Source organism: Pseudopipra pipra, chromosome 1 (assembly GCF_036250125.1).
Source record: "Pseudopipra pipra isolate bDixPip1 chromosome 1, bDixPip1.hap1, whole genome shotgun sequence".
NCBI lineage: Eukaryota > Metazoa > Chordata > Aves > Passeriformes > Pipridae > Pseudopipra > Pseudopipra pipra.
The window spans coordinates 55541091-55568566 of record NC_087549.1 but is presented as its reverse complement, the minus strand read 5'-3'; the positions used below and the strand labels follow the sequence as shown (position 1 = coordinate 55568566).

At 35.4% G+C, this 27476-nt stretch overlaps 1 long non-coding RNA gene across 1 annotated transcript; it reads left to right on the top strand.

Moving 5' to 3' along the window:
* The first annotated feature begins 310 nt into the window (after positions 1–310).
* On the top strand, positions 311–26927 carry LOC135417512 (uncharacterized). The gene is made up of 3 exons (XR_010432084.1): positions 311–433; positions 10391–10431; positions 26732–26927. It is a non-coding gene; the product is annotated as an uncharacterized LOC135417512 (long non-coding RNA).
* The last annotated feature ends 549 nt before the right edge of the window (positions 26928–27476 follow it).

The window sequence follows — 27476 nt, the reverse complement described above, 5'->3', positions numbered from 1 at the left end:
CAACATTATTCTCATGCTAAATTCAGAACACAAGACTACCAGCTACTAGGAAAAAATCAACTCTATCCCAGCTGAAATCAGTACACAGACTAACGCTGTCAAATTTGTTGCCTGTACTATTACAAGTTCTGAATTAGATCTTGCATTAAATGGGGTAACAACTTAATAAATTTCTCTATTTTAGAGAAATGGTTGTTAAATACAAAGCTATGAGATTCTAAAATACAAATGCTACCACTACACTGTTTCTTGAGCAGATTTGTTAAGAAATTTTAATTTCATCCTCTTTCATAGGTCAAAACAACATATTGCTGGAAATTAGGTATGTGTTTACTTTTATGTAAATACTAATTTGATTAAGTATCCTTCATGAAGCAGCACGTTCCAGCAATCGGGTTTGCCCCTACCCTCATCTTTTGGTCATTAGCTCAGGGTAAGAATCAGCTCATGTATGTTTTTTTTGGTTTGCAACCATTATACTTGTGAAAAGACTAAAACACATCTTAAAACCAGTTCAAGCAGTGGTTTCTACCTTTTCTCTGCTGCTTTATGCATTTAACATTAAAAGAAAAAGGAAAATTTTACAAATTATATGTTTTCATTCTCTTACATTAAGGCTAAGAGATTGTCAAGAGACAAGCTGAGAACTCCTAATAACATAGACTTTTCATGAAAAGCTTGTCAATTGTTTAATAGTGGTCATAAGTGATTATTATAATGACACTGCAAAATGTAATCAAAACCAATCACAAAATACTTCTCCTAGGTCAGGAGAAGTAACTAAACTGATAAGTTACTAGTCATTAAGCTCAGTTACATTTCCGTTTCTTTGCACGAGGATAAAAATGGAGCATTTTGATGAAAAAGTCAATGTCAGAAACACCATCAAAGTTCATCTGCACCAGTGATATGCTTTTCCAGGGGCACCTTTTGGTTCTAAACAGCAGTTATGATGATAGTAATGATTCCAGTGCATCTCTGATTCAAAGATTACAAAAAGACTTGTGTTACATGTAATAAACCTGTAGTTATTATTTGTTCCACACTCCCTATTAAATATGAGTACACATATTCAGTCAGAAGCACAACAGAGAAAAATATGTTATATCAGTCCTTGCAGTAGGGACCAGACTGGGGTAAGCATGCCTTAACAGTTCTGGATACTGTCTTTTCTAAGCAGCTGAATCCTTGGCAGCTGATGAAGTCAGAAGGCCAGGAACAATTGGAGGAAGAAAAGAAAAGCTCTTCACTTAAAGTTAGTGTTCCCAGGGCAGAAATTAGGGGAATGGGTAGAGTCCAGCATGCACACAGATTGCTGAAGATCTCACTTTAGCATTTGGGATCTACAAATAGGAGCTGTCTGTGCTTAAAACTTACTGCTTACAAAGGGGAAAATGTGATTTTTGGGAGCAAATGTGAGAGGTCTGGTGTAGTGCAGATTTAGCACCTCTCTGAAAAGCGTTAAATCACAGTTGCAGTAATCATAGTAATAGATGCTTAAAAATCTACCTGTGTTCACAGTTTAGTTAGTGCAGAAAATGAGGATAATACACCAGCCCTTGATTCTGTGTGAAGGGCAAGCACAATCTAAACTTCCACTAAAGGAATGGACTTTCCTCTACCTGTTCCATGAAGAGGTTTTGGGGGGAGCCACCCCACTTACCGACCTGATTTGTTACTGTTGGGTTCCAGCTACCAGAGGATCGTTAAAATGTACAATGGAGCATCGCAGTGCCAGAGTCTGGGAACTGCATAAGTTCATGTCACATTAGAGAATATAGGACTGAAGGGAATACAAAATTTGTGCTTCTTATGAGGTTTCAGGCTGCATTGCATAAGTATAACTTGAGTTGAATATGAGTCCTTATCAAAATGGATATCTAACATTCTATTATGAAAATGCAGGGGCCTTCATATGAGACTACAGGTTTTTTAGAACCAGTACACGTGGATAGAGCTATATATCATCTACATCATACATATTTTTGCAGATACACACATCAATACACATATACACATGCATCAATATGAACAAACAAGTGTGATAATGATGTACATATAACGTAAATATTTACACATATGCATTTTATGCTGTGAGAAATGGCTGTGTTGGCTAAAATGCCTCTTTGGAGATATGGTTTTTGGAATAGATATGTTGCCACATAAAACTTCGACTAGGATAATTATAATGCATTTCAATATCAAGGCAAGGAATAAATCAACATACTTTACAGTTTTGCTTTTAAAACATCTTCTGAAAACTCTCGTATGTACAGCTGGCTTTTAAGATATATGAATGTGTTTAAAAAGCTGTGTTTCATTATTGAAAATGTTGTTGGTAATTCATGGCCCTTAGCAGCGCACACATATTCATCCTGACAAATCTAAGTTTTCTCAGTATTGTTTGTCACCTATGAAAGAATCTAAATTAAACAAAATGTACAGGTAACATAACATGAGCATTAGGGACTGTGGAGATTTTTTTTATGTTTCATGAATGCTTCAGTGTTTCTTCAACCTCTAGATAAGTTAGGTGTCAAAATTAAATTACCCCGAGTTATATTGTGAAAAAAAAGTTTAGAAAAAATGTGTGACACATTTTATTATATTTATATGGGAAATGCCCACATTCTCCTTTTGGAACCTCCAGGGGGGACTTGTGACAGCAAAGGAGCTTCCACTGTAAGTGGAGGGCAGATTCAGAATCCCTTGATGAAACTGAATTGCCCAAATCTATGGAGCCTGATGACATGCTTCCCATGGTGCTGAGGGAGTTGGCTGATGTTGTTGCCCAGATACTCTCTATTATATTTGAAAAGTCATGTTAGTCAGGGGAAGTCCCTGTTGACTGGAAAAAGGGAAACAACACTCTCATTTTTAAAAAGGAAAGAAAGGAAGCCGCAGCAAACAACAAGCCAGTTAGCCTCACCACTGCACCTGGGAAAATCATGGAGCAGACCATCATGGAAACGACATTAAGGCACATGCAAGATAAGGAGGTGGTCCATGACAACCAGCATGGCTTTACTAAGGGCAAATCACACCTGACCAATCTGGTGCTCTTCTAGGATGGAATGATTGCAATGATCAACAAGAGAAGATCGACTGATGTCATCTATCTAGATTTCTGTAAGGCCTTTAATACAATCCCAAAAGTCATCCTTATCTCCAGATTGGAGAGACATAGATTTGAAGGGTGGACTATTCAATGGATAAGGAATTGGTTCGATGCAGCCAGAGAGCTGTGGCCAATGGCTCTATGTCCAGGTGAAGGCTGGTGACAAGTTGTATCCCTCAGGACCCTATCTTGGGTTCAGTGCTCTTCTATATCTTCATCAATGACGTGGACAGTGAGAGCAAGTGCATCCTCAGCAAGTTTGCAGATGGCACCAATCTGAGCTTAGCAGTTGACACAACAGGATGGGATGCTATTCAGGCTTGTACAGAATATGTACAGGCTTGAGAAGTGAACCCATGAGAACCTAATGAGATTTAACAAGTCCAAGTGCAAGTGCAGCTGGTTGGGACAATCCTAGACATGAGTAGAGGCTGGGAGAGGAACTCATTGTGAGGAATTCTGCAGAGAAAGACTTGGGGGTTTTTATGGATGAAAAAGCTGGACATGAACGAAGAGTGTGGCTTATAGTCCAGAAAGCCAACCATACCCTGAGCTGAATCAAAAAAGGAGTGGCCAACAGGTTGAGGGATATGATTCTTCCCTTCTGCCCCCACGAGACCCCCACCTGGAGTGCTACATCCAGGTCTGGGGTCATCAGAACAAGACAGACATGGACCTCTTAGAGAGGGTCCAGAGGAAGGCCATGAAGATAATCAGGGGGCTGGAGCATCTCTCTATGAAAACCAACTGAGAGAGCTGGGGTTGTTTAGTCTGCAGAAGAGAAGGCTTTGGGAACAATTTATAGCAGACATCCAGCACTTTAAGAGGGTTTGTGAAAAAAAGACAGGGATTTTTATATGGGTAGATAGTGGTAGGACAAGGAGGAACAGTTTTAAACTGAGAGAGATTTAGATTAGATATCAGGAAGACAATATTTACAGTGACGGTAGTGAGGTACAGGAACAGGTTGCCCAGTGAAGTTGTTAATGCCCCATCCCTGGAAGTGTTCAAGACCAGACTGGATAGGGCCTGGAGAAATCTGATCTGGTGGGTGACATCTCTGCCTATGGTGGGGATTAGAATCTAAATGATCTCTAAGGTCCCTTTCAACTCAAATCATTCTGTGATTCTATGATTAATGATCCATTTCAGGTCAAATCTTCAGATAGTATAAAATATAAGTTCTATTGAAAGAAAGTATTGTCTCTATATGTTTTTTTCTTTAACATGAATGTTTTGTTGATTATGACCAGCTCTATAATTTTGATTATAGGAAAATGTATACATTTATATAGGTTAGTAAGATTTAGCTATGCCTCAAAAATGTTTCTGAAAGCATTGAATTCTTGTTGTGAGTTAAGTTTTCAGAACAAATTCTATCTGATTTGTTGAAGAAAACTTTTTATTTTTCTTTAAATCTACGCTTTTAATCCCCCAAATATTATCTAAGATGATGCTGGCAAAACACTTTTTTAAATCTCTTGAGTAGTTTGTCGATTTATTCTAGCATTAAACCAAAAAGAACACATCAGATTTCGGACAATCAAAAAACCACAGACTGGTTGAGATCAGAAGATCATCTTGTACAGCTTCCCTGTTCAATCAGGGGCATCCAGACCAGCTGCCCTGGACTATATGCAGAAGACTTTGGAATATGTGCAAGGATAGAGACTGTACAAAGTCTCTGGCAATCTGTGTGCAGAGAAAGTGTTTTCTCTAATTCAGCAGGAAACTCCTCTGTTTCAGTTTATGCCTGTTGCCTCTGGTCCTGTCACTGAGCACTACTGAAAAGAGCCTGTCTCCATCCTCTTTGTACCCTCCCTTCAGATATGTAGATACATTGATAAGATTCCCCTGAGTCTTCTCTTTTCCAGGTTGAGCAGTCCCAGCTCTCAGCAGTCTCAGCCTTTTCTCATAGGTGGTTCAGCCCCTTTATCATCTTTGTGGTCCTTCTTTGGACTCTCTCTAGTATGTTCATGTCTCTATTGTACTATGGAGGCCAGAACTGGACCTAGCATTAGAGTATGGCTTCACCAGTGATAAGTAGAGGGGTAGGATCCGCCCCCTCAAGAGGCTGGCAATACTTTGCTAATGAAGCCCAGGATACCAATGACCTTCTTTGATGTAAAGAAACTCATGTAAAGATGCATCTGACCTTGTCTGGGAGCATGCCAAGACATAGACATACACAGACAGGATAGTCCAATCTGAAGTATATAAAAAATATACAAATTTACCAACATAGATATTTGGGAAATAGTGTCCTAAAGGAGGTTTTAGTTCTAAATATTAGCTATTAAATTACTGTTGATTTACTGTTGTATTTTGAATATCATTCCACTGATAATTCTTCCCATTTCTTTGACGTCTGAAGGTATATAAGAATGTTATAAAAGGACAAAAATTATCTATTATGTGAAGATATCAGGCAAATGGATATAGATAACATAGCCTGTATTACTTATCTAAACAGTTTGTAAAAATATATCTGATGTAGCTTTTCAAAATTATGTCGAACTTTTATAATATAATTTAAATTTAGTCATTTTTTAATATAACATAAAGTTAGCTGGATATGGAGAACTGCTGCTGTCACACTGTACACTTTGTTTTTCTTATATAATTTAGCTTTTTGGAAAGTGTTGAGACTAATCTAGGAGGCCAGATGTGGGTGAACTGGTAACTGCTTGTAGGATCCATATTTAGAAGAGTCAGAAGAAATCAAGAGCTTGATTTGATCCATGTTGTACAAAGACTGGGACAAAGCCTGCCTTACAGAGTTGCAATCTAAATAAAAATGACAGACAGCAAGTAGCAAGAACATAATAAGCATCAAAATGCCCTGGTGTCAGGGTCAGAATTACAGTTCAAAGTCCAATCCAGTTATCTATTATTGTTCGTAGCCACTTTCCAAGTAGGCTGCACAGAAAAATAATTTATGCTTTATTCCTTCCTACTATTTATAGATCTACCTCTGATTAAACACAAAGCTGTTTTCATGTCATCTTTTTTTTTTTTAATCTTGTGAACAGGGATATCTATTTGTATGTAACATGCAATTTGATATCAGATGGCATTTACAATCAGAGCTGATTGAACAGATTGCGCTTAAAATTTGATAAAGATGGTAGCATGGTTTAAACTTCATCTTAGACCTACTTATTGCTCTAACCTGCAGAATATTTGAAAGAGAATTAAGATAATAGAAATATTTTTTATAGGAGTTTGAACATTTATTCTTCACAATGTTTACAAATAACCTATTTAAACCAGAACTAGGACAGAATCCTCACAAAAGCTTATGTAATTGGAGATCCCATATCATTTTAATGAATGACTTACAGTAACATTTTGCAGAATATTCAAAATAAATCAGGTGGATATGAAAAAACATCTAGCCTTAACTGAAATTTTCTTCTCTTCACCTCATTGAGTTTTCTTACAAACAGGTTCTTCCAAGGTAACTCTGTTAGGACATTGACATGCATTCCTGAAAAACTTCTAAAGTTTCAACAATTATTGTGATTTATAGTAAATTTTAATGCAAAATAAAATTCCCTCTATTTATTATAAACTTGGTTTATAATTGTGATCATTTTTGTTGTATGAAACAGTTACAGATGTCATCTCCATGCACTGGTATCATCCTTCAGCCTAGAATAACTGCAAAGAGTTGTGCAGAAAGTTAACAGCAAAACTGAATCTTTTCTTCCACTAAACTGATGATTATGATTTAGACAAATTTTTTATATAAAATTATGTTAGTCACTACACTAAATAACTTAAAAAATTAAAGTATTTTGGAAGATAACTGACAAGACCATTTTGCTTTTCTTTATGTAACTTTAATTTTCAGGGAAACTAAAAGTTTTTGAGTTACAGATATCACATGTAACTGATTTGTGACTGACAAAACTGCAATGAGCAGTTTAGAGAAGAATGTTATTTTACTGTGTAATAGGAAGGGTTAAAAAATTTAAGAAACATGCAAGCATAAACTATCTAGCACTATCTCCATTCAACAGGAACATCCTGAGAAGGTAGAGCATGAATATAAACACTTACGCAGTCCATGATGGGAGCATAAAAAATCCTGGATGTGATCATTTCTCCATCTACTTGCTCTTCTCTAAAGTTGTTTCTCCTAAGAACAAGTAAACTTTGTAAAGCAAGTTTCCTGATATATTTTCTTACAGCTTTTAAAACCTAGGATCAAAATTTCAAGATATTTGGTGCAGCTTTCTGTGCTATATTTTATTTTGATTTTGACAAATCAAAGAATATATTATAGAAAAGTAAAGAATCTAGCAATCAGAAATGCATGACATTTTAGCATTATACCTGTTACCAAACTGTCTTAAAAAATAATCTTCACCTATTTTAAGAAGTCCTAGAAGAGTAAAGAGAAAATAAATCTGCACAGTCTTATTCAATTAGGACTATCTAGAAAAAAGTTCTGAATATTAAACGCATATATTGAAAACATTAAGGTTTCTCAATTCAAAACTTAAGAAGATAGTACGATACTTTTTAGTTTTTGTCAGAATTTGTAGGCAGTAAGAAACAATTTCAGAGAAATTTATACTTTTTTTTTTATCAAACTAATGAGCTGAACCTTTTTGCCTCCAGACGTACTCTTCAAGGGTGAGAAAAATATTATGATGTCAATGCTGGTGATTTTATAATTTAGTAGTTTGGAGACATGACCTGAGAAAAATATCTCTTTCTGGCTTCAATCCAATTTTTGCAGTGTCATTACAATAATCACTGATAAATTAGTAGTGACAGGTGTTGGTAGTTGCTGGAAAAAGTATGGATGTACACAGCTCATTATACAGCAGTAGGATGGCCTTGTTCTTAATCTTCTTACCCTTTACTATAGAACCACAAGAAAAATTTTCTTACATTATTTAATAAACTTATGATTTTGAAATCATCCTGATGAAAGAATATTTTAACACTAACCATTTTTTGAGACAGAACACTGAAATAATAGTAAAGTCCCACTATCTGTGTTAAGAAGGCAATTTTGACAGCATCACTAAAACCAAAAGGAATTAAAGACTTGCTGATGGAGCTCTATTTTGAACAGAAATAATAAATCCCACAAAATAAAACAAAAAAATAAATGAACAGGAAAAAAAACCCAACAACCCCTTGCCACATACAGATTCTGTAGTGTGACTCTTTGATTTCTTATTTGAAACAAAAGCCTTCAAATACTTTTCACTTAACATTTATATTTCTGGATTTCATTTTCATACAGTTTGAAAAATGAAATTTGAAAATATCATTACCAGTGGATGGTAAAGCCTAAATATAGAGGATAAAGAATAATTGACAATGTTTAAACAGATACATTCCTTTCCTCTGGAGGAATCTGCTGCTGCTGTGAATACTGATACATCTTTTGACACTGAGAGTGATGAGTTAAGTGTAATTTCAGATCAAGACAGCAGACTACAAGGTCAAAAGCTATCCACTTGAGATAAATTTTAAGTCATCATATACAAGTTAAGAACCTTGATTTAGAAATTCAGTAACATAATAAGCAGAGTATTATTGCTCTACCATTTGTGTGCTCATTTTCTCTTTAAATTTACATCTGAGAGAGGTGATAGTTATGATTTAACTTGGGACAAAAGGTAACAGAATAAAATAGAAAAGCCAAGCTGGAGCTCTTGTAATGCCTTTGGATCCTAATCCATTCAAATGAGACTTTCTAAGTCGACATACATGTTAAAAGCAAACGTTCCATGATGTGTCCCTAGTGGACCTGAACACGGTCCCAACCTCAGGCACAGGAACCAAACTAATTTACTGTTGGGCCAGGCATCTCTACGTGGAGAAAGAAAGGTTTGGTAACTTGTTCTGAGGACAGGAAAAAAGAAACCACAGAAGAATACTGTGAGCAGCTCCAATAGGAATGATCAGTCCCACTCTGTGAAAGTTCCCCAGTAATTACCGGCTTATGGTGTATCTACTCCTGCTGGATTTGGAATTTTACTACCTTGGTCAACATTTTTTAGAAGAAAAAGGCAAACAAAACTGATTTTTTAAAAAACATATATGAAAGCTATTAGAGTCTGAAATGTCTATTAGGGTACAATATCTGCTGCTGTTTTCTTTCTAAAAATATAAATATTGGATCTTCACTGTCCTATTTGTAACCAAGGGGCTCAGATGAATCGTGCTCCCATTAAGGAGAAATCAGGTTTCATCAGTAAGTGTAGACAGAGAAGAAACCACAAGATCAAAAATTGTATCAGTAACTATGCTACTAATCCAGAATTGTTCACTGAGATAGTGAAATTTAGTTTCCAAGTAAAAAAAAGGTACTTTCTTTCTGTACAAGTAAATCTCAAAAAGCAGGCCAGAAAATCCACAAACAGGGTCATAAAACCATACATAATAACACATAATAACTGCATGTCAGTGCATTATTGCATTCAATAACATCAAAAGAATTGCTAGTAAAATCTGCACAAGAGCTTCAGTAATCCAAACATGTGGCCAGAAAGAGAGGGAAAGAAAATATATCACTCATATTTCACTAGGGTCTCAAAATTCAGATTCTGAAGCCAGAATTACCAGTAATGAACCACACTGGTGTGTCACTCACCATCTACATCATACTCAGTCCTGACAGCAACTGAGGGTGATTGAAATATGGTTAAAATATATGTCCTTAAGTTAGTGTGAAACAACGAGCAAAGGATATGGCAAAGCTTTTCTGGTTTGAAATATGTGAAAATCCATGTTTAGAGTAGTCTCACAGAACAGGCAACATCAAAGATTTTCATTAAAGATTATCTTGTCATTATAGAAGTAAAAGTTAAATTAATACAATGCTGAAATAGTTAAGATTAACACACTGTTTAGTTACTAGAATCAGCCAAGTCTGGCAGCAGACGCTTCTAGGTGCTGAGGCAGAGATTTGGCTCCAAACTGGAGACACGTGAAGAAGGACTAGTTTCTGTAACTATGGAAATTTAAAGCAGTCATTGAGACCAGCATACTTTATTTAGCTCAGACCTAGAATCATTGGCTTGTTTGCTGAGTCTGCTAGTCAGGGTGCTAGCTGACATCAACAACAGTTTTAATCATGAATTTTTTCTTATTCTTATTAGTTTTCTAATCCTTGTTGGTTGCATTCCCCTTACTACTCGTATCTGCATTAAGAAACATCAAGGTTTAAGGCTTTAGGTCTTTGATTTGTTTGCATTTCCTATTGTTTGCAGCTGCCCTAATAATTTCTTTTCTCTTTTGTAGCCTCCAGTGGAGACAATCCAGTAGAGTTTGCCCTGGACCAGGTAGAGTAAGCTTCATTTTTTGTCTTAAAACACAAGCATGCTTGCCAGGTGGTTTCTGAATTTAAAGAGAGTTACAACCAAGAGACTGAAAAAAAATGTTGGCAATGGCTAGGAAACCAGAACATAACGCAGGAGTACTCTCTTTTTCATTGGATTTCTACATTTCTATATCTGGTTTGGCATTAAACAGTAACATAACAGAGGCTTTAAATGTTTCCTAATAAGCAGAACATCAATAGCCTCTTTCACTAGCAAGAGTCTCAGGATATGCTGGAGTATCAGATGACAATCAGGAGTGTTTCATCTCCCGTTCATGGTCCAACCCTAAAACAAAACCAGACCACATTGCTTATGGTAATGCTGGTACAGCCAAAATTAGCTATCTACAGCAAACTAAAAATCAGTAACAGATACAGAAATGTATGTGTTATGGGTAGAAGGAATAAATTAGATGTTATTATGATGTTATTTTTAATTCTCAGTAGTAACCTTAGAGTTAAGGTCTAACTCACATTAGAATATCAACTTCTAATTTCTACTGGTTCTCTAATGACAAGGTTCCTCTGCTCCTCGAAAATCTGTGAACTATGTTCAATAGTACCCTCTGATGGTGAAAACAGATCACAGACTTCCCAAACAAATAAACATTAATAGTTAAAATAATTCATTGACTTGGAAAATGTGTTACGATCTTTTATGTTTTTTAGCTTTTGTTTTCTGTGATATTCTCCCTGCTTCTGTGGCTTGTGTAAACAAAACTCATCTGTGGTTGAATCTAAACTTAGGGCATGGGAAAATAGCTGCTTGGTCCATCTAGTACTCCTGATCAGCTTCAGCAGACCTTTTAATTTCTCTCTCAGATGAAATAAATCACGTGCTTAAATGCCATTGGAACTTGAGTTTTCCTGGCGTTAGACTAATTCCCATAGTTTATATAAGAGAATCAACTTTAATATGAAAGTAATGTAATTCTGACAGAATAATATTGGCATAATATCAGACATTTCTAGGCTTTTTTCCTCACTTTTCAAGAAGGAAGGAAGGGAAGGGAGGGAAGGGAGGGAAGGGAGAGAGGAAGGAAGAAAGGAAGAAAGGAAGAAAGGAAGGAAGGAAGTGACTTTTTCTCTGACCTTCAGGCAAATAAAAATTAATCGTTCTGTCACTGAGCTCGACTATGTATGTTTGTGTGACAGAGACAAGTTTTCCAGAGGTTAGGAAAGATAAATATTTCCTTACATATTTAAATTATTATCTTCCCTTTCTACTTGAGTGACAACAGTCAGGAGAAACTTGTTAGTGATAACATTTTCAATCAAACTTAGATTGCATTTTTGGAAGTAAGGTGTTTGCTTTAGTTCGCGCAAATGAGCCATTCTTGCAATGGTTCATCTGAGCTCAAGTTTGGCTTTTATTTGCATTTTGGCTAGAGAACAGCTTATTTTCTGCCACAGCACTACATTATATTTTGCACATAAAAAAAAAACCCAAACAACTTAAGAATATAACAAAAACAAACAAACAAACAAAACCAACCAACCAACCAAAAACCCAAACCAAAACAATAAAAACAACAAAAAAACAGTTCACTTGCAGAGACATCTACTGTGCAATGACACTCTTCTGTTTCAAAGATAATTTATAATAATGACCTGGTAGTCTTTCTTGAATGAGGTTCGTTAAGATCTAGCAGACTTAAATGGAATACTTGTAATTTTCTTAATGTTGTATGTTTTGAATCAAAAAATCAGCTGTTAATGTGACAGAAATATTAGCAAGTTCCAGGTCATATCTTCAGACTTATTATTGCTGTACCATATAAGAATACTTTTTCTCACAAATTCATAATTTTTCTTTTCTCCACCGATACGTTAGGAAATTTAGAAGATTAAAAAAAACCCCAGTCTGTGCTGGGTAAAATTCAGAAAAATTTATCCTAGTCCTCTATGAAATTGAAGGTTATTTTATTGGCTTTAATTTCCGTCTCTCTCCAACCATTTAGTGGTCTATTATTTAGCATATTGCTTGTATTATACCACTATTAAATGTGTAGGTATAGTTCACAAACATATTTTTTTGTACATATTTATTCCTTTATGGGTTTTTTTTTATGTGAATGTCAGTCGTGCAGATATAACACACCCCCCTGCATATGCAATTTTGATTCATTTGATTATTTTTGCTAGCCTCCAGCTATTCACATTCCAAGTACCTATTAGCTTTCCTAGACTGAGGATATTAAGAAACAAATACATTTGTATATGATTAGTCTTTCAAAACATCGAATCCATCATAAAACAATATAAAAGGATTTTTTTTTCTGTGATGGAGGAGAGCCTGATTTTGTTCAAAGTTTTGAAATGGAAATTATTTTCAATGAAAATAGAAGCCAGACTGAATAAATCAACTAGTCTTCATCTTTTTGCTTAGCCCTTAATGTATTCCTCCTGTATTTGTATGATAAAGAACATTTATTGAGCATCAGTACCCAAATTATACCAGTTTTGATTTTGGATCCTAAGACTGTCATCTAGTAAGTAATAAACAAAAAGTATCTGTGAGCAGTTGACCAATAAATTGGACTTCATCACAAATTCAATACTATCCAGTAAAGCATTGGGATATTGTTGGCTTCAATTTACGAAAAAGGATTTTCAGAGACAGTGTGCCAATCATCCAAAAGGATGGTTGAAAAAACCTGTTGGATTGGCATATTAATGATCACAGGAGACCAATGTAAATGTCATGAACTATCAGGAAAGAATAAACTGAGCTCTAATACTAGTCCTCATGTGTCCCAGTGTGCACAGATAAAAATTTTATCACAACAAACAGCATGGTAGTTTGCATGAATTATTAAATCATATGCATACAAGAGGGTTCACAATTAAACAGGAAGACTTGCTGAGGATTATCTTAACTGACAATGTCTAAAGCCTGCGAAGTCCAGCTATAAGTCAAGAGACTAACATGTATGGTTGCTTTTAATTTGTACAACAAATTGTGAATTATTAATTTATAACCCTTTTAAATGTTGCCAAAGAGGAGAATAATGTGCAAGTAGTCTTTCAGTATGCATATATCAAACATGAATAAAAAATATTAAGCATATAGCACTATTTATATGCAATCACTTCTGTCTGTCATAATAGGAATACTAGTTTAAATTGACTATGTTGTCCTTTATGCATTATTATGTATGAGCCCTTCTAATATGCCTTCTATTTTACGTATTTAGTAACAGAATCACATGCTTGAAACTCTCAAGGGCTTATTTTGTAGTTCAGTGATGAACAATTCAGCCTTAAGGTATTTAATTCAGATTATAAGGCCTGTGACATTTAGAATAATACTGGAGGTTCCTTTTTATCCTATTATGTACACAAAGTCTTGCAGTGTGCTAATGTATGCAGAAGGTCAGTAGCTCTCTTTTGTTATTACCCTCCACCCATAACGAAAATCAAGACACTAGTTTGTAGAAACAAGTAAAAGTTCTCAATTATGTTTTGCTTTCTTTTGTAACCTGAAATATGAGACATCAAATAGCTTTATATTAACTCTCTTTTTCACTTCTTATTTTACCTACTATAACTGATTAAGTGGCATTATTCTTCTCCTGGAAACTGGTTTGGGGCAATGCTGAAGCTGTTAAATAGCTGACTGTCACTACTGCCACTGAAATATGGTCTCTGGGATACAAGCACTAAGGAACCCAGCTCTGAGATTCCCAGCATGAAACTCCCCAAGGGAAGAAAAATTTGCATTCCTTTCTGAAATGCCTAAACTCCAGTATTTATACCATGAAATACAGTTTCATCATTCTAATTTGACACTAGTTTAAGGTAAATTCGTTTCTGTCAGGACTGGAGAATTTCTTCAGCATATGTGACATGACCTTTTTTTGTTTGATTTTGTCCAGGAGCTCCTTATTCACCCATGCCAGCCCTCTGATGTTTTTTTCCTGACTTCCTCTTTGTTGAGATGTATTCTTCCTGAGCTTGAAAGATGTTTTCCTTGAGTATAAACTGCCTTTCTTGGGCCTTTCTTCCGTCCAGAGCTTTATCCCATGGTAGTCTGCCAATCAGATCCCTGAAGAGGCCGAAGTCTGTTTTGCTGAAATGGAGGGCAGGGAGCTTGCTGTGCACCCTCCTCACTGTCCTAAGGATCACAAAGTCTATCACTTCATGGTATCTGCAGCCAAGCCTGACATTCAGCTTCACGTTCCTCACCAACCCCTCCTTGCTGGAGAGAACTAGGTACAGTACCTCTCCTTGTTGGCTCCTCCACCACCTGGAGAAAGAAGTTATCAACAATACATTCCAGAAGTTTCTCGTATTGTTTATGCCCTCCTGTGTTGTCCCTACAACAAATATCAGGATGATTGAAGGAGGACCAAAGCTTGTTAAACTGAGGCTTTTCCTATCTCTATATAGAGAGCTTCATCAATTCAGTCTTTCTGGTCTGATGGCCTGGGGCAGACCACTGCTATAATGCTACCTGCCCCTGCTCTCCCTTTAATCCTGACCCATAAACTCTCAGTTCATACTTCATCCATCCCCATACAGAGATTCGTGCATTCCATTTGGTCATTGACATGGAGGGCAACACTCCCTCCTTGTCTCCCCTAATCGTCCTAAGGAAATTTTACATCTAGCTCTGCTGCCTGCAGATGCTATGAAGAAATTACATTTTATCTGTTTGTACATTAATTTCTCTTTTTTTCTCCTGCTCTGTGATATCTGTTTAGCTCAGGTTTAACTCTAGACTGTCTTTTGTTATTAGATTATGAGGTGCTTAGCAAAGAAAGCCTTAGCTTTTTGTACATCTTAAGTGCAATTGGAATTCCATAACAACACATTTCCGTCTCATGTTCACAACACCAAAACATGGACATGATGCTTTACATAAAAGATATTTCAAATATTTGGCTATTTTACAAAAAACCTCACTTACGCAATGAGCAGAGATCTCTCAGAGATGACTACTTTTCATTTTTCAGTATTGCATTGAAATATGCCAACCCATGGGCAGGACCTTGAACTTGTGGGATTTTTTTATTTTTTTATTTTCTGTTGTGTATTTGAACTACAAGACATATAACTAGGGGCTATACCTAAAGTAAAGAACTATTATTTATTTTAGTAATAATTTATTTTAGTGCAGAAGCTATTACACTGTAATACTGCTTCCTTCCGAGGAATAAAACAACTATGCACAACTCAACATCTATTTATATATTCCTTTGAAAACAGTGGTTCTTCAGACTCATGTATTTTGCAATGTTAAGGGATTAATTGTGCTAGTGCAATCAAATCAAGTATAATTGAACAACTGAAGGAGAAATCTTTATCTGTCTAGGTTTATAGGATTTTTTTAAAGCAAACAGTTTATGCTCTTGAATAAAATATCTGTCTCACACAGACAAGAAAAAATATATATGAAAGTCAAAAGATAAATGTTTGTCATGTAAGGAAAATAAGATGCTTAGTTATACAGGCTGACAGTCAAAAATATTATTATGAGCTCTCTTATATATTTTAATACAAGCATTTCCCCATACTTTCAATTCTACAATAAAATCAGCTTTGTTTTCATTGTTTACCCACTTATTTGGAGTTACTGTAACCTGACTTATCAAAAAACTTTTTGATTAACATCTTTATACTTGTCTAAGAAACATCCACTATCATCCAAAATGGAAGTATTTAAATATAACACAATCTTAAAAAAAAAGGTCTTCAGAGAAATTTTGCACAGTAAGTACTGACTTGTTTGTTGGGCATTTGTTCCTCATTACTTTACCGTGCAAGCATTTCTGTGCTAATTTCCATGCTTTATAATATCACTTGCCATAAAACACACAAAGGCAGTTCCATTCCCTACCATTGGATAGTTACTGATAGTCTTGCACAAAGTTACGACACGGATGCAAACTGTCTCATATATATTCATTTTTTTATTAATGTTTGGTTTGTTTTATTTTGTTTTGATTAAATAAGTTGAATGGCATGAACTTAAATAGGTAGTGGACTTACACTTCAGTACCCCAGCATGTGTTAACATTGGAGGGTAAATACCTGAGGGTAAATACTCACTTCAGTGAGTCCTGGAACTTGGCTACTCTGTGTCTTTTCTTTCACTGTGTGGAACAGAGGAGTTCAATGTGAAACACTCAAACAATCCAGCTGTGACTGCAAGTTGCATTATGCCAACTTAGACTCATCTCACCTAAGTAGCTAGAGAACAGGTATTTTGGATCTTTTGCTTCATTATCTGTCTCAGGCTGTATGGCTTCTTGTTACCCTTCAGACCTCTAGGTCTTCGTCTCAAATGATGGACTTCCTTGTAGACTTACCATGATACTTAAACACATCAGATCTGCAGAACATTTTCATGGTGTTCTTCTCACAGTATCCTCTACATTTTCCCTCCTGCTCAGTGCTACATTCAACAACTTTTGGTACGTTTCTGCTGGGCATACAGGCACTCTCCCTACTTTTGACATCACTGATAAAAAACAACTCTAACAAAGTAGTAAAATTTCTAAAAGGCAGTACCAATCTCATGGTTAAAAAAGCTCACCATCCCCTTTGGTATATTCTATATACCACAGAATATAGTCCCTATCTGTTCTAAGTCTAGAACAGCAATGCTGATCAGAGGGGAATTTTTTCTTGGTGTTATCCATCACTATCAGTAGAGCGGTTTCTCACAAATTACATTCATTAAACTTTGAATGTGTTGGTAGTGTAAGAAACAGTTATGAAGCTGTATTGAGTGTTATAAACAAAATATAATATGGGGAAATTGGTTAAAGGATGAGAAACCACAGACAGATCCCCATTCTTACTCTTCCCCCTTTAAAAGTGCTCTGAGAAATAGATACACAGAAAGTACCCCACCTAAAAGCCCTCCTCAACAAATTCACTACTTAGATCATTCTTTACAAGATAGCAGTGAATGCTTGTCCTGGTTTTATTTCAGTACTTCATTATTTAAAGTAATCACAAAAGATGATTATTTTAAGGAAAGCAAGAAGAAAAGATGTTCCTGTCCCTCACCACAGAATCAATCACAGAATCACAGAATCACAGAATCACAGAATCACAATGTCCTGAGTTAGAAGGGACCCACAAGGATCATCTAGTCCAACTCCTGGCCCTGCACAGGACCATCCCCAAGAGTCACATCATATGCCTGAGAGTATCATCCAAATGTTCCTTGAGCTCTGTCAGCCTTGGTGCTGTGACTACTACCCTGGGCAGTCTGTTCAGTGCCCGACCACTCCCTGGGGAAAGAACCCTTTTTGTAATCTCCAACCTAAACCTACCCTGACACAACTGCAGGCCATTCTCTCAGTCCTGTCCCTGGTCCCCACAGAGAAGAGATCAGTATCTGCCCTTCCTCTTCCCCTCACAAGGAACTGTGACGAGGTCTCCTCTCAGTCTCCTCTTCCAGTTTTCTTCTACCGGAGGAAAGGTTACTTGTATTATCTTGTAGAGGAAAGACAGCTATAGCATTGGCCACTATCTAGGCATTTATTAGCTTGAACTGTAGCATTCACAATTATTCTATGTCCTGAAAGAAAGTTTTTCATCAATACTAACAGATTCCTATGCTGAGGCAGAAATTTTCAAGTTCATACTTGTTCCTACTTTGGAGAATTTTTTTCCTATTTTTCTCACTTTTGCCTCTGCTATGAGCAGTTGGTGTGCCACAAGTCTCAGTCTGCTTAACAGGAAAACATGGACAAGGATACCCAATTAGCAAGTGTGTACATTGTACCTCATTGTACTAAAAGCAGTGCAGGAATACAAGTCTTAATTTTTCATCCCGACCAAGAGATCATGCATATTTAGTAGTAAGACAGGGAGGTAAAAAGACGGTCTTTCCAATTTAGAATCCTTTTTCAAACTCTTGACACCAAGTTCTGAGGCAGATTCTATGCTACTTAACCCATAGCTTTCAATCATCCTTGGCCTCTAATCAAGTCAGTCTCTTTTTCTGATGAATCCCAAAGTGTGGAATATATTGCAGGTTAATTCATTACCTCCTGACCTTCACTTCCCAGGCAGAGTATTGAGAATTGGACAGAAGGCTGATTGATCACATTTCCACGATGGGAATGTAAAGAAGTGATCAGAACAGGAGCAAGCCAGAGAAAGATAAAAAAAAAAACAGAACCAAACCAAAACTCCATCAAGAATGGAAAGCAAAGGTAACCATATCCAGAGATCCATACCTGCCACCCATCTGTGAGAGGTGGAGGTCGGATAGTAATAATAATAGGCTTGTAGCAGATTTTCAGCTCATGTAAAGAGCTAGAAGACTTGAGCTAACTAAGCATCTTAGGTAAACTGGGCTGAAGCAGAATGTTTCTGACACAATCATTATGTGTATAGTGAATAATATTTCCATATAAAGGGAAAGAAAAGGACAGAATCGGAGGGAGAGGTAGGGAAGTTTTCTAGGACATCTGCAGGAACAGCAAGACCAAGCACTTCATGTGAACTGCAACCAGCTCCTTGTCAGGTCTTAATGCAAGGCTGCAAAAACACAGTTTTGGGCCCAGCTGTCTTTGGAAGTAAATGAAATGGTTGAAAACTACTGACTGTTAAAAGACTTCAAAAACTGATGGAAAACTATACTGAGCAACAGCTGTCATAGGAGTTGTGCACGAAATGAGAAGTCAGATCCACAGACCTCTAGACTCCTAGGATCAAGGTGTTTTCCAACCTAAATGAATTCTGTGATTTTATGATGCAGAAAACAACAACCATACAAGAGGGAAAGATCATTACATTGTGGGTATGTCCACGAGACTTTTCAAAATCTTGTTGATGAACAGAGAACAGATTCCCAGTAAAAAATTCATTTCTTACTGAAATCTCAGTTCTTCCTCACTTCCTCTCTTGCATTCAAAGCCAGAACAGGTTTTGATGAGTCACCACAGGAGTTGGGGAGAAGCTGTCTTTTTCATAAATCCATTACAAGATACCCCGAGGCAGCTTTCTTAGGTCAAATGAAATCAGGATTCCTCTTTTCAAGCATCCAGAGTTCAATCCTATATCCTGTACACTTTTAAAATGTAATTTTTCATTTGGTCTGATGAAAGAAACATGATCTTTGTTTCCTATCGCTTGATACAAATACAAGAGGTACAAAAGGTACAAAAGGTACTCATCCTTTGACACAGCTTGGAAAGCCTCCTATGTGCACCACGTGTAGGCTACACTCAACTCAAATATATGGATTTCTTCATAGCCTAAAATGAAAAGGTAGAAGATGGAAGAAGGTGAGAATTAGACACTTAGCTTGTAGTGGTTAAATTTTACTTATTTGTGTGAGAGATAAATTATAAACTTACAAAAACTTTTTGTCTAAAAAACTGCATAACTGCCAGGATGCAGATCTCATGTGAATTTTGGAGAAGGTAACTATATCATGGGATGTAGTTTTTCCATCTTTCACAGGCAGATATTTTAGGAAACCATTGCCACTACCTGTAGGTAAAATAGCCAAATTGTGATGTGACTTAATGGGAGATAGAGTAGAATAAGGCAACCAATGCCAGTTTCTATCGTGACAAAACTAAGCTGTTTGCAACTTTTCCATACAAAGAAGTTTAACAAGGTCATCAGTCATGATCACCTCATGTCTGTTATGATATTAAAGTTAATGGACTGCAGTTCAGCTTGAGAATTGAGGTAGACTAACTGGTGAGATCATAGATAAGTGGCTAAATATTTAGCAACAGATTTAAAGTGTGTGAGTTCTCAGTTTTACTGAGAAACAAACTATTCAGTTTTAACATTCTGAAGAGCTAAACAAGAAAAAATTTTATGTAGAAAAAAAGTTACAATTCATTCTTAACTTGTAAATTTTGCTGCTCATTTTCTATTGTAAACTTTCTTTATAAAACCAGTCACTATCACTGTTATGTATTTGTCTTTTTTATCATTCTTACTGTACTAAAATCAGACAACAAAGATACTCAGTCTTACAGGAGAAAAAAACCCCAGACTTACAAAAACAACAAAACACCCAACAAAAAATCCTATCCCTCCAACAACAACAGAAAAACAAACAAAAAAAAACACAACAAAACAAAAACAAACAAAAACCATCAAAACCCACAAACAAACTGACACCCAACAAACTCAAACCAAAACAAAATCCTTAAAAGGAAAGAGAGCTCATTGTTATGTTGAAAATTATGCTGATTGGTTGTAAAGAAACTCCACAAGCTTTTGTGGTCAGCGGACTTGTACCTTAGAGTTCAGGCTGTTGGTGAAGGGCCACAATTAGATACTTTTTTTGATAAGAGAATTTTAATTCATCTGAAATAATAATACTAAAAGTCGTCATAGTACCTTAAACTATTCAAACACAACTTCTGGCATATCCTAAGGAGTTTTTAATAAATATTGAGTTTGTGTTGTTGAAGTTGGTATTCCACATGTATTGCTGATGTGAAAATGAAAGAGAAATCCAATATTTTTCTCCTCTATGACTTAGATTTTAGTGTTAGCTAAAATATATAAAAAATATTTGATTTTGCTTCATAATATACACTAATTGTCAGTGAAAGGTTTTGTGCTCACTTAAATGAAGGGTTTAATTTGGTTTAAAATGACCAGTTGTGACAAGTAAAGCCACATGCAAAAAAGGCAGTGAGAAGCATTAGACAACCCCAAACAGTTAGAAAATTCTCCTCTCAAAACAAAAATTGGAAACTCCAATGGCCACCTTGGCAGAATTTTTCAGTGATTTCTATTTACCTGGAAAGATACATTTGAACATAAAGAAAGCATCTATCATTGCAATCATTCATGTAATACTTATGCTGTGAACAATCAGAAACAAAGCAACATTTAGGTTCTTTGAAGTATTCTTAATCCCTTATTTTAAAAAACAGAATCCATGGAACTTTTTCCTTAGAGGAGTTTCTTCTTTTCCACTGTGATTATCCTAAGAACATGAATTTCATATTGCTGACATATTACTTCAGTATCAGTGAATAAAATTTTGTGAAACACACTGAACTGTTCAAAGAAAAGCCTACTGAAGATATTTTTTTCTTAGTAATATTGCAATGAGTACTTTCTCTTTCTGACAGGAAAAATAAACCTCATTTGTTGAGTCAGTAAGCTATTTCTTTACACTTTTGTTAAATATTTGGGGAAGGAGGTGCATAATATGCTAATTTTTTTAATTATTATTATTTTTAAACAGTTGTCATCATCCATTTCCAAGGATCAAGTTGTCCTCATTGTCTCATTTTACATAGTTTTTTGTTGGTTTTTTTATTACTATGTATTTTAACTAAATAAAAACCCCTTTCATTTTTGTCAGTTTTTAATCTCCAAAGTTTCTTTTCAATTCACATAGAAAGAGAAGCCATAATACAGATCTGCTTTCTCACTATTCCATGACAAAGGAATTTTTAGTAACTTCTGTTGCTTTTAGTTGTGTATTTTGTGTTGTGTTTCATGTAAAATAAAATATATGAAAAAAGATACTGTGACCACCTTCTAAAATATTTAAATAACCACCATTCAACACTATATTTCATTCAAATTAAAATGGAAGACTGTCTTCAGTTTGGAAAAAACCAAACAAAAACCAAACCAGTAGTAGAATGCTGCTAAGCCTATTTTCTTTTTTAAAATCTAGTCCATACTTGTATCTAATGAAAAGGTAAAATACATTTAATGGACAGTGGGTAATTCTGTATCTACACAACCCTGAAAAAAACAGAATTCAGAATGGCTCCAGTATAGAGGTGCAACATGAATATATGCCCTCACTGTTTTAAGAAGACTAGAAACTTCTCATTTCCTGAAGGATTAATCCTCAGAATTAGGCCTTCCTTGCTGGACTGCTGTCACTGAGAAGGTGGTGGCTTTTATCTTCTTGAATTTTTAAATGCATGCTAAACAAAGTTGTTCCTGGCATGCATCCTGGCTGCTGTTTTAATGGTCAGTCTAACCTTTTCTGTCAGAAAGACAAAGTACTACTTCTTTCTTGTAAAACACTCCTAATGTAGCTAAAACTTAAAAAAACACACCGAAGAAATCACTTTCTACTTATTTATCTGCTCAGTTCTGCATTGTAATTAGCTATCTTAAATTGCAGTCTTATCATTTAAATAATTACAGTTTAAGCACCTTCTGGCCTTAAAAAAGGAGAGGGGAAGAAGATGATTTAATTTAATCACATTGGAAATTAAATTAAAAATAAGAAGGAATAACTGCATTTGTGATAAATTCAAAGTTTGTCACTGGATATAGGAGTAATATAATTGTAAATTCTAATAACTAATATTCTGACATGTAAAAGAATACTAATTTCTGTCTTTTTAATCCTGTTTATCACAGTGCATTATTTGGTCAATACTATAAATGCATCATTTGTCACCTTACATTGAATGTAACTACTAACATTACCTTGGTCCAATACATGAATAGATCCAAAGTCAAAATAGATATTTAATTGGGTAATTTTATTTTTTTTTTTAATAATTAGAGATATATATTTTTCAATGTTATTTGTGATGTAAAGAATGCTAGCTGGACTTCATGTTCTGTCTTTTCAATACATAATTTATTGGTTTATTGTTTTTATGGAGGAGAAAATCTGAATAATTTTTTTTAATTTTGAAAGTAGTTTCTGTCAGAACAAATTTCACTTTTATTAGCTCAGTGGATAACAAAGGAAGAAAGGAAGGAAGGAAGGTGGGAAGGAAGGAAGGTGGGAAAGAAGGAACAAAAGAGAAAGAAAGAAACAGAAAAAAGAGAAAGAAAGAAAGATAGAAAGAAAAGAAACAATTAGTTACATACTGTTAGTGGCTAGTAATAGCCCTATGAAGTAATCCTTCAAAACCTTCTGAACCTCCTCATATCCAAGGGTACTGTTATTGACGTTATTAATACTGGTAGCAGGTGAAATGCTTCTTAGTCATTTGATGTCTGATTGTAAAAGCTTTTTTCCATTATGGTTATTGCTCTCATCATGTGCTACCTCAGACTGAGCAAGTCATATCTCTGTCATCACTAATCACTAATGGTCCATTATTAATGCATGTCCTCAACCATTGATAAATTTAGCTGAATAATTGTCATACTCTACCTCAGATTTTTCTGTAGTCTCTGGGACTATGATAATATGCAAATGCTTACATAGGCTTGCATCACTATAAAGAACTTTCTGATAAAAATTTGCAGCACTCTAGCCTGTTAATCATAGTGTCTGTATTTGCAATGCCTTGATATTTGGTCCAAAGAGTCATTCAGGTTTTCTGGGACAGGTGATTTAGAGTGGGTCTTGTCATTCTGCTTAATAAATAAGTCTGCATTACCCTACATTGAATCTTTCTTACTTTGCCATGTGACTGTCCAGCATCTAATGTCTAACATTTAACTGCTGTGTGCATACCACATTATCATACTGGCAGTTTCAAGAGCAAGCCACACATAAAACTGAAGCTGCTTCTGCTTTTAATAGTGATCATGCTTAAAAGACCTTAACATACTCTAGGACAATTTCCAAGCCTGACTCATCATCTAGCTTGAGCCAGACAAATAATTTCCGGGCAGAGAAATCTCACAGTCTTGCAGTAACTAGTCATCTGCAAAAGAGAACGACAAGAGATGTCCTGGTTGCATGATAGTTTCTTTCTTTTTTTTTTTTTTTTAACTAAGTAATATTTAGATGGAAAACTTCCATTGCTCCCAGTCAGCTTCATGGCCTGGGTTTGATGTTCTAAGCCTCTAGCTTAGACTTTAGGGTCTTTTGGATTCAACGTGTTAGAACTTATGATGCAATATTATATCAGAACACATAATGAGACTCAACACATTAGAGACATATGATGAGATGCCCAGGGAAGGGCTACCTCAGAAATATGTTTTCCCACAACATTTTTATATGTCCCTTTATCCCAGGGGAGGAAATCAGTACCAAGGAACTCTTTAGTGATTATTTCATAGCAAGCTGCAATTGGCAGCATAATTATGTACGCTTTACTACCTTTCCTATCCAACTATTAAGGTTGCATTTTCAGTGGCACATAATTAATCACTTGTGATTTATTTTCATTCTCTTACAACACTTTTATCATCTTGTGTCTGCACTTTTGAGGTTCCCTGCAACAGTCTCCTTTTTCCCAACAGCCTTCAAGATATGGGTTGCTGACACCTAACGCTTTATTAGCAAAAATTGCTCATGCCTACATCCTTGTACTAGAGTCACTGAATAGGTCAATTTAGAAAAAAGCCCTAACAGGTTGGTTAGAGGACAGATATATATTCCTGTTACATAGATAAAGTATTTTGTTAACTTTTCATTATTGTAATTTATCAGTTACAGAAATATCACTGCTATGTCATCAAAACTGCATTACAATATTTCTCTCCATACAGATCAGACCTGAAACACACAAATGTAAAATATCCTGAAAACACTCACCCCTCACAGCAAAAACAGCCTAGCCCTTCTTCCCATATTTACTCTTTCTTATGCTTGTTGTTCAGCTGCCTTTTGTAATCAAAACAGATAGCAGGTTGCAGGTATGTCCACTGAGTCCCCGGTGTTCAGTCTAGTTAGAAAAATTTGGAAAGCCATCTTGTGTATAACTCCTTTCAGGACAGTTCTCTTTAGATATTGTCTGTAAAAGGCATGGAGTCTTAGCTACACTACCAATCCCACCTCCACAATGATAAATGCTGCTGCTACACAACTGTTTGGAAATGTTGACAGGATAAATGACAAACATGTATTATATTTTGTGCCTCCAACCACTGATAAGAACTGAAGTTAGGAAGTCTGATAAGATTTCTTCACAGAAAAAAAAAAATAATAAAAGAAAACTTGGAAATGAGAGATGAGGTAAGGATTGCTTTCCAGAAAGGACTCTGTCCATATGAGAAAACTCTGAAGGCCAGAAAAGGATGACAGCTTCTTCAGCATGTACCTGAAATCCTCTAGCCCAGGAGATCCAGCAAAGCAGAGACAAAGCCCACTTAAGCATTTTATCTGCCAGATTGACAACTAACAGTCCACAGTTCTCTGATTTCTGGAATAAATCAAGTAGTGACTGTGTCTCAGTATTTTGAATGACTGATACAAAGAAAGATGATCTGGGTCACCTCCCATTACATTTTCCAGGTATATATAATTTGCTGATGCAGCTGAGGCTCATAGACTTGATGGGCTTGTAGGAGGTGAGTGGAAATGGAGATAAGTCCAATAGAGATGCTTAGAACCCAAACCCTTGAAAATTACTTTGGAGTAGATATGTTTGAACCTATATGTCCTGGATAAATTAAATATACTACACATGTATTTGGTAGACAACTCGTGTCATCTGTATAGTTGTGCAGTTAAGATGAAACTTCTGGTTTTGGTACTTATTTCATAGCTTTTAAGAGCACTCTGTGTACTTCGGTACAGTGGAAAAATAAATTTCTTTTGAAAATACTTCAGACAAACAAAAAACAAACAAACAAAAACAAACAAACAAAAAACCAACCAAACAAACAAAACTCTAAAAAAAACACAAAAACCCAAACAACAACAACAAAAAAGAACAAAACAAACAAAAAAGAAAACAAAACCAAAACCAAAAACAAAAGAAACCAACCAAACAACAACAAAAAAAAAAACAAAGCAAAAAAACAAACCAAAAAAAAACAGAAAGGAAAAAACACATTTCATATGCTTTCTAAACAGGCAGCACAGGAAGAAGTTTTGTATCACTTATTGTTCTGTGTTTCTTTTACTTTCTTTTCCTTTTCCTTTCACTGGAATTTCACATGACTTTTCTAACCCAGAAGATAACTGCACCCACTAAATGGAATAAATTTAATTTGTCAGGTGATTCAATTGTTCAAAAGTCTAGAAAGAATGCACTTGAAGCTACAGGCCAAGAGCTCTTTATTCTTTGACAAAATTCTTCTTGAGAGGTTTTATCTTGTTTATTAATAAAAAAAAATGGATGTATTATTTTTTGAAGTTTCTTTTATAAATCAGTGTGGGGATGGTTTATTTTTCATTAGTCATACCTTGCCCGGGCAAGTAAAGCTTATTTTATTTCATTATAAGAAATAGTTCTGTAGGAGTTCATGTGGTTGCTTGATGCTCAGCTTCACAGCAAAATAAAGTTTGCAATATGTTGCTGCAAGAGTCTACCCTCATTTTTAAAACTGACTTTTTTAGTGTTTGTGCAAAACATTCTGCTAATCCATTTTGAATTGGGTAACAAATATCTGATCTAGTCCATTTTCTCACTTTTTTTCTTCAGGAAAACTGGAAATTCTGCAGGAAAATATGAAAACTCTTTATCTAAAATGATCTCTCTGGGCAAGCCATATGGGACAAAGCGAAATCACAATATGCCTCAGTAGTTTTAACAGAAGTGTTTATCATTTGTGCCACTTCTGGCATCCTACAATAAACACAATCTATAATTATGTACATGCAATTTTTTTTCTCTGCTAAATAAGATGCAACATTTCTACCACAGTTTACTGACATTTTCATCAAAAGGATGAAGTAGTTTCAGTGACAGTGTTTGTATTGATTTCCTCCTTCAATACAATTCCAAAGGCTCTTACCATCAAGAATAACTTCTGTGGGGGCTTTTTGGGGATTTTTTGGGGGTTTGTTTGTTTGGGTTTTTTTTGTTGTTGTTAATTTATAATTTTTATTATGTGTTCTCTGCAGAATGCTAGAATAAAAATTACATTTTGTGTCTTGGAAAATGAACATTAGTTGAGTTGCAAAATACATGTAATAATTATACACAGAAATTCTTATGTATCTATATGCTGATAACACAAAAAATTGACAATTTTTCACTTTTGTAATTATTTTAATTAACATTTTCACAAGTCATTAAAAGCTGGAGATATTATTAAGACATGCAACCAAAATTTTACTTTTAAACACGGGATTAAAGATTAGGCTTATCATTAGACCAGCAATATGGTACACCATACCATGGTGTAATATGGTACCCCTGCTTCATATTATCTTCAAATAATTTT